At 43.2% G+C, this 8,268-nt stretch overlaps 1 protein-coding gene and 1 pseudogene across 1 annotated transcript in view; one reads left to right on the top strand and one right to left on the bottom strand.

Annotated features, from left to right (window-relative positions):
- The window catches only part of ZSWIM5 (zinc finger, SWIM-type containing 5), a 206,431-nt gene that overhangs the window by 39,348 nt on the left and 158,815 nt on the right, over positions 1 to 8,268 (top strand). The gene's annotated exons all lie outside the window — the stretch shown is intronic.
- LOC105514736 lies at positions 123 to 1,357 on the bottom strand (annotated as a pseudogene).

The following is an 8,268-nucleotide window of genomic DNA, read 5'->3' as shown; positions in this document are numbered from 1 at the left end:
TTTTTTTGCAGCACCTGTGGGAGTTTATTAGGGGGAGCATTTCCTAAATGTGCAGGGACCGGAAGGGCAGGGGTGGGAGGGGTCCGCAGCCAGGCTCCGTGAAGTGTGGTCTCCCCGAGGACTCAGGTTGAGGGGTGCTCGTCCTCAGGCCCAGGCCATCGCTCTTCAGCCAGCGCATTATCTGCTGGTGCTGCCGGATAAAGTCTCGCACACAGGCATCCAACATGGCCTCGGTGAGGACCCCATCCTTGGAGGCATACGCCTTGGCCTGACAGGACACAGCCAGTTGTGCGATCTTCTCGCCCGACATGCCGTCGGTCAGCCGAGCGATCTCCACGCACTTCCTCCCATAGTCAAACGGGGCCAGCTTCAGGCTCTGCTTGCCTTCTGTGGCCGGCTTAAGAACATACTTGTCAAGATACGTTCTCACCAGGCGCTCCCGCTCCTCCTGCCGGGGCAGGTCGAAGTGACACATCATGTCGACGCTGTCATGGATGTCCTGGTGTAACTCCTCGGGGTGGCGGCTGGCCAGGACCAGCATGAATTTGTTGCTGCACTGCCTCGTGTGGTATAGGAAGGCATCCTGGGCGACTCTGAGGTCCTGGTTTATCTCCTCAGTGGCTGGCTTCCGAAGGAAGGCGTCCGCGTCGTCCATGAAGAGCAGGAAGCCGCGTCGGCTGGTATTGGCCCAGTCAAACAGCTCGTTCATGGCGGTCACGCCTTCCCGTCCCATGAGGGCCGGGTCCTCACCTGTCATGATGGCGTAGTCAATGCCCGAGTACAGGGCGAGATTCTTGGCAAACAGTGTCTTCCCGGTGCCTGGTGGCCGGTACAGCAGGACGTTCCTGTACAGCGTGCGGTTCTTCTCCGTATTCCTTGTTGCTATGGCCATGATGCGTACCTTTGCTTCCAGGCGGGGACTCAGCACAACACCCTCCAGCACGTCCTGGGGCCGACTGAGGACCTTCCGGCGGACCTGGAAAGGGTACTGCAGCGCCTCCAGCACGGTGATACGGGACTTCTCGCTCACCAGGGATGGCTTGAACAGCCCAGCCTCGATGAAGCGCGCCGGGGCGGCTGTTCCATTCTTGGCAGAGTAGACCCCGCCAGCCAGCAGCATCAGCCCAACCACTGTGGCTGTCACTGTGTCCCGGTCTGTCACAAAGGCACGGAATCTTTCCCCAAACATGGTGACAGCTGTCCTGATGGACGCAAAGAAGGTCTGATGGTGCTTCTGCACGGACTCCTCCTGCTTCCGTAAGTTCTCCTCATTCACAAGCTCTTTGAGTTTGGACTGTTGCTCTGGCTGCAAAGTCGGCTCCTGCATCTGCCCCAGATTCACGGCCTCCTTCGACATGGCCATCTTAGAAAAAGGGAAGTGGCAGGATAATAGAATCCTCTTGGGAGAAGGTCAGTAGTAACGAAAATTCTTTTCTTTAAGAATGTTGAATATTGGCCACCACTCTCTTCTGGCTTGTAGAGTTTCTGCTGAGAGATCCGCTGTTAGTCTGATGGGCTTCCCTTTGTGGGTAACCCGACCATTCTCTCTGGCTGCCCTTAAGATTTTTTCCTTCATTTCAACTTTGGTGAATCTGACAATTATGTGTCTTTGGGTTGCTCTTCTTGAGGAGTATCTTTGTGGTGTTCTCTGTATTTCCTGAATTTGAATGTTGGCCTGCCTTGTTAGGTTGGGAAAGTTCTCCTGGATAATATCCTGAAGAGTGTTTTCTAACTTGGTTCCATTCTCCCTGTTACTTTCAGGTACACCACCAACCAGATGTAGACTTGGTCTTTTCACATAGTCCCGTATTTCTTGGAGGCTTTGTTCGTTTCTTTTCACTCTTTTTTCTCTAAACTTCTCTTCTCACTTCATTTCGTTCATTTGATCTTCAGTCACTGATACTCTTTCTTCCAGTTGATTGAATCGGCTACTGAAGCTTGTGCATACGTCATGTAGTTCTCCTGCCATGGTTTTCAGCTCCATCAAGCCATTTAAGATCTTCTCTACACTGTTTATTCTAGTTAGCCATTCATCCAATCTTTTTTCAAGGTTTTTAGCTTCTTTGTGATGGGTTCAAACATCCTCCTTTAGCTCAGAGAAATTTATTACTGATCTTCTGAAGCCTTGTCTCAACTCGTCAAAGTCATTCTCCGTCCAGCTTTGTTCTCTTGCTGGCAAGGAGCTGTGTTCCTTTGGAGGAGAAGAGGCACTCTGATTTTTAGAATTTTCGGCTTTTCTGCTCTGGTTTCTCCCCATCTTTGTGGTTTTATCTACCTTTGGTCTTTAATGATGGTGGCATACAGATGGGGTTTTGGTGTGGATGTCCTTTCTGTTTGTTAGTTTTCCTTCTAACAGTCAGGACCCTAAGCTGCAGGTCTGTTGGAGTTTGCTGGAGGTCCACTCCAGACCCTATTTGCCTGGGTATCACCAGCGGAGGCTGCAGAACTGCAAATATTGCAGAATGGCAAATGTTGCTGTCTGATTGTTCCTCTGGAAGCTTTGTCTCAGAGTGGGGCACCTGGCCATATGAGGTGTCAGTCGGCCCCTACTGGGAGGTGCCTTCCAGTTAGGCTACTTGGGGATCAGAGACCCACTTGAGGAGGCAGTCTGTCCATTCTCAGATCTCCAACTTGGTGCTGGGAGAACCACTACTCTCTTCAAAGCTGTCACACATTTAAGTCTGCAGAAGTTGCTGCTGCCTTTTGTTTAGCTATGCCCTGCCCCCAGAGGTGGAGTCTATGGAGGCAGGCAGGCCTCTTTGAGCTGGGGTGGGCTCCATCCAGTTCGAGCTTCCCTGCCACTTTGTTTACCTACTCAAGCCTCGGCAATGGTAGGTGCCCTTCCCCCAGCCTTGCTGCCACCTTGCAGTTCGATCAAAGAGTGCTGTGCTAGCAGTAAGCAAGGCTCCATGGGCGTGGGACCCTCTGAGCCGGGCGCAGGATATAATCTCCTGGTGTGCCATTTGCTAAGACCGCTGGAAAAGCGCAATATTAGGATGGGAGTGACCCGATTTTCCAGGTGCCGTCTGTCACAACTTCCCTTGGTTAGGAAAGGGAATTCCTGGATCCCTTGTGCTTCCCGGGTGAGACGATGCCTCACCTTGCTTTGGCTCATGGTCGTAGGCTGCACCCACTTTCCTGCACCCACTGTCCGACAAGCCCCAATGAGATAAACCCAGTACCTTAGTTGGAAATGTAGGTATCACCCGTCTTCGTGTCGCTCACAGTGGGAGCTATAGACTGGAGCTGTTCCCATTCAGCCATCTTAGAACCTCCTCTTCCAATTTTTGAATTTTTAGTGGAGGTGGCATTTCACTGTGTTGGCCAGGCTGGTCTCGAACTCCCGACGTCAGGTGATCCACCTGTCTCAGCCTCCTCCCAAAGTGCTGGAATTACAGGCGTGGGCCACCATGCCCAGCTTTCATCTTGTATAGTGACATGATTTGCCAGATTTAATTTTCATATAGATCATACTGGTCTCAATGTGGAGACTGGATGGTGAAATTAAAGGATGAACATAGGATGGCTGTTGTAGTAGAAAAAGTGAGAGAAGAGGAGTGACTAACCTAAAAGTGGCCTTAGATCTGGAAGTGGGAGATGGATTGAATAGATAATTTTGGTGCAGTGATTCCTAATACTTTCACTTTCATGGAGCAGTGTGGATTTACTGTTTGGAAATATTTTTATCTTAAAAGTAAGCTGTGTTTATTAGTAATCATTATTACCATAAAAATTTAATTGTCAGTTGTAAGTTCCTATAGGCATAAGGTAACTAGTGTGACCCTTATTGAGTTGATGAAATTCTAGTTCATGGTAAAAAGAAATATAAAGAAAAGCCTGAAGTCGTAGTTAGACTTTGCAACTTTATTGTAATTATAACTACAATAGGGAAAAGTGAATGTGCACACTTCTTAGTTACCACTCAAAATCAATCTAGCCAAAAAAAGGTAGGGGGAGGCAACAACTCACCCAGAAGTTTGACAGACCATAGTATACTTTGAATCAAGAGAATGCATATTTTCCAAGTGTTCAGCGTCACCAATCATCAGGCAAATGCACATCAAATCCACAGTGAGATACAATCTTACCCTACATAGAATGGCTATTATTAAAAATACAAAAAATAACAGATGCTTGCAAGGATGCAGAGAGGAGGGAACTCTTACACACTAATGGTGGGAATGTAAATTAGTATAACCACTATTGAAAACGATATGGAGATTTCCCAAAAAACTAAAATAGAACTACCATTTTTGATCCAGCAGTCTCACTACTAGGTGTTTATCCACAGGAAAGTAAATCTCTATGTCAAAGGGATCCTGCACTTGCATGTTTATCATAGCACTATTTACAATAGCAAAAATTTGGAATCAACCTAAGTGTCCATCTACAGACAAATGGATTTTTAAAATGTGGTATATAGGCCAGGCACGGTGGCTTACACCTGTAATCCCAGCACTTTGGGAGGCTGAGGCAGGAGGATCACCTGAGGTTAGGGGTTGACTAGCCTGGCCAACATGGTGAAACGCCGTCTCTACTAAAACTAAAAAAAAAAAAAAAAAAAAATTAGCCTGGCATGGTGGCAGGCGCCTGTAGGCCCAGCTACTTCGGAGGCTGAGGCAGGAGAATGGTGTGAACCCGGAAGGCGGAGCTTGCAGTGAGCCGAGATCGCGCCACTCCACTTCAGCCTGGGCGACAAAGCGAGACTCCATCTAAAAAAAAAAAAATTAGCCAGGCATGGTGGAGTGTACCTGTAGTCCCAGCCACTCAGGAGCCTCAGGCAGGAGGAGAATCGCTTGAACCCTGGGAAGCAGAGGTTGCAGTGAGCTGAGATCATGCCATTACCCTCCAGCCTGGGCAACAAGAATGAAACTACTTCTCAAAAAAAAAAAAAAAAAAAAAGTGGTACATATATACACAATGAAATACTGTTCGGCCATAAGAATGAATGAAATTTTGTCACTTGCAGCAACATGGGTGCAGCTGGAGGTCATTATATTAAGCAAGATAAACCAGGCACAGAAAGACAGATACCACATGTTCTCACTCAGAGGTGGAAGCTAAAAAAGTTGATCTCATGGAAATAGTAAAATGATGGATACCAAAGGTTGGGAAGAGTACATGAGTAGGAAGGTGGGATAAAGAGAGGTTGATGATAGAAGAAATAAACCTCAATATTACATAGCAGAGTGGGGTGATGATAGTTAGCAACAATGTATTGTATATTTCAAGTTAGCTATAAGAGAGGACTTGAAATGTTACCAACACATAGAAATGATAAATACTCAGGATGATGAACACCTCAAATACCCTGACTTGATCATTACACATTCTGTGCATGTGACAGATACTCACATGTACCCAATAAATATATAAAATATTTTGGATCAACAAAAAAAGTATATTTTCTAATCAATGCCTTATTATTAGTCTAAAATACTTTGGTTTCAGGACTCTTTTCTAATTTTACAAATTATAGCAGACCCCTAAAGAGTATTTGTTTATTTGAGTCACACCTATTAATATTTACTATATTAGAAATTAAAACTTAAATGAAGGGCCTTTGGAGAGTAGAGTTCATCAAGAAAGTGACATTTAAACTGAGATCTGAAAGTTGCAAAGTATATTCTTTCTATAAGTGATTTTTAGTCAGTTTAACAATTGAGGGGCCGGGCATGGTGGCTCACGCCTGTAATCCCAGCACTTTGGGAGGCCAAGGTGAGCAGATCACTTGAGGTCAGGAGTTCAAGACTAGCCTGGCTAACATAGTGAAACCCTGTCTCTACTAAAAATACAAAAATTAGCTTGGGCATGGTGGCACAGGCTTGTAATCCCAGCTACTCAGGAGGCTGAGGCAGGATAATCACTTGAACCCGGGAGGCAAAGGTTGCAGTGAGCCGAGATTGTGCCACTGCACTCCAGCCTGGCTGATAGAGCAAGACTCTGTCTAAAAAAAAAAAAAAAAAAATTGAATCATAATCATATCTCAGTTACCTCTCCAGATTGGAAAATGTGAAGCCCAAACTAGTCATAGAAAATTTTAAAAACTTTGATTAACATTCTTTAACAACAATAATAAATAATATTTACTTGGTACTTATTGTATGCTAAAAGTATTCTATATTAAGTAAGGGGTTTATAAGCTTATTTAATCCTCATTATAGTGATATAAGATAATATTATTATCCCCATTTTACGAATGAAAGAAGTGACATTTAGAAGAACTAATTAACTTGACTAGTTAAGTGGGCAGAATTTGGATCCAGAACTTGAAATTTTTATAGCAATAAATAAATACGGGAACAGAAAGCAATTATATAATATAGCTCTTATTTGTAATAATTACTATAACTTACACTAACTTATATGAAATTATTAGTGTAACTTAGTTACTTAAAATATTAACATGCTGAAGTTATTGTCTTAAAAATGCTTTTAGGTTAAACTTTTTAAAATGTGAATCTCTATAGGAGGTGAAATACAACTAATTCTGGTGTAGATAGGATTCAGTACAGTTGTATTTGCAGTAGCATGTCATTTAAATTTTCCACTAAGCTATAGGAGATAAATGGTAGCCTAATATAAATTATTCACCTTTTTCTTTCCAGTTTCACCTCCAGCTGAGTTGCATTTGATTTGAGTATTTTTAGATTTAGCCTTAGTTTGCATATGTTAGTGAACCAGAATAAAAGAAAGACACATTAATGTGTTCCCAGGAGCCCTAATTCTTTATATCTTCTCTATTGTAATGATTTGTACTATTGTGAAAATTTAAATTTTTAGACTTTTGCAGTCTAAGATTTGCAGTTCAGCTATTTAAGGCAGCAACTGCTGCATTATAAAACTGACATTTATTAAGGATCTTTTATATACCAGACATGTTGAAATTCATTGTCTAAATCATCACAACAGCCCTATAAAGGTAATTATTATATCTATTTTACAGATGCAGAAAGGTGCCCAGAAAAGTTAAATAACTTGCCCAAATTGTTACAGCTAGTTATATGCAGAGCCAGGTTTTAAATCCAAGGCTATTTGATTTTAAAGAGAGGAGTTCTACCATCAGAGAATACTATAAACACCTCTACGCAAATAAACTAGAAAACCTAGAAGAAATGGATAATTTCCAGGACACTTACACTCTCCCAAGACTAAACCAGGAAGAAGTTGAATCCCTGAATAGACCAATAGCAGGCTCTGAAATTGAGGCAATAATTAATGGCTTACCAACCAAAAAAAGTCCAGGACCAGAAGGATTCACAGCCAAATTCTACCAGAGGTACAAGGAGGAGTTGGTACCATTCCTTCTGAAACTATTCCAATCAATAGAAAAAGAGGGAATCCTCCCTAACTCATTTTATGAGGCCAGCATCATCCTGATACCAAAGCCTGACAGAGACACAACAAAAAAAGAGAATTTTAGACCAATATCCCTGATGAACATCGATGCAAAAATCTTCAATAAAATGCTGGCAAACCGAATCCAGCAGCACATCAAAAAGCTTATCCACCATGATCAAGTGGGCTTCATCCCTGGGATCAAGGCTGGTTCAACATATGCAAATCAATAAACGTAATCCAGCATATAAACAGAACCAAAGACAAGAACCACATGATTATCTCAATAGATGCAGAAAAGGCCTTTGACAAAATTCAACAGCCCTTCATGCTAAAAACGCTCAATAAATTCGGTATTGATGGGACATATCTCAAAATAATAAGAGCTATTTATGACAGACCCACAGCCAATATCATACTGAATGGGCAAAAACTGGAAGCATTCCCTTTGAAAACTGGCACAAGACAGGGATGCCCTCTCTCACCACTCCTATTCAACATAGGGTTGGAAGTTCTGGCCAGGGCAATCAGGCAAGAGAAAGAAATAAAGGGTATTCAGTTAGGAAAAGAAGAAGTCAAAATATCTCTGTTTGCAGATGACATGATTGTATATTTAGAAAACCCCATTGTCTCAGCCCCAAATCTCCTTAAGCTGATAAGCTACTTCAGCAAAATCTCAGGATACAAAATCAATGTGCAAAAATCACAAGCTTTCTTATACACCAGTAACAGAGAGCCAAATCATGAATGAGCTCCCATTCACAATAGCTTCAAAGAGATTAAAATACCTAGGAATGCAACTTACAAGGGATGTAAAGGACCTCTTCAAGGAGAGCTACAAACCACTGCTCAGTGAAATAAAAGAGGACACAAACAAACGGAAGAACATACCATGCTCATGGATAGGAAGAATCAATATTGTGAAAATGG

The sequence above is a fragment of the Colobus angolensis genome, unplaced genomic scaffold, assembly GCF_000951035.1.
Source record: "Colobus angolensis palliatus isolate OR3802 unplaced genomic scaffold, Cang.pa_1.0 Scaffold106, whole genome shotgun sequence".
Taxonomy (NCBI): domain Eukaryota; kingdom Metazoa; phylum Chordata; class Mammalia; order Primates; family Cercopithecidae; genus Colobus; species Colobus angolensis.
This window is presented reverse-complemented; position numbering and strand designations above follow the sequence as displayed.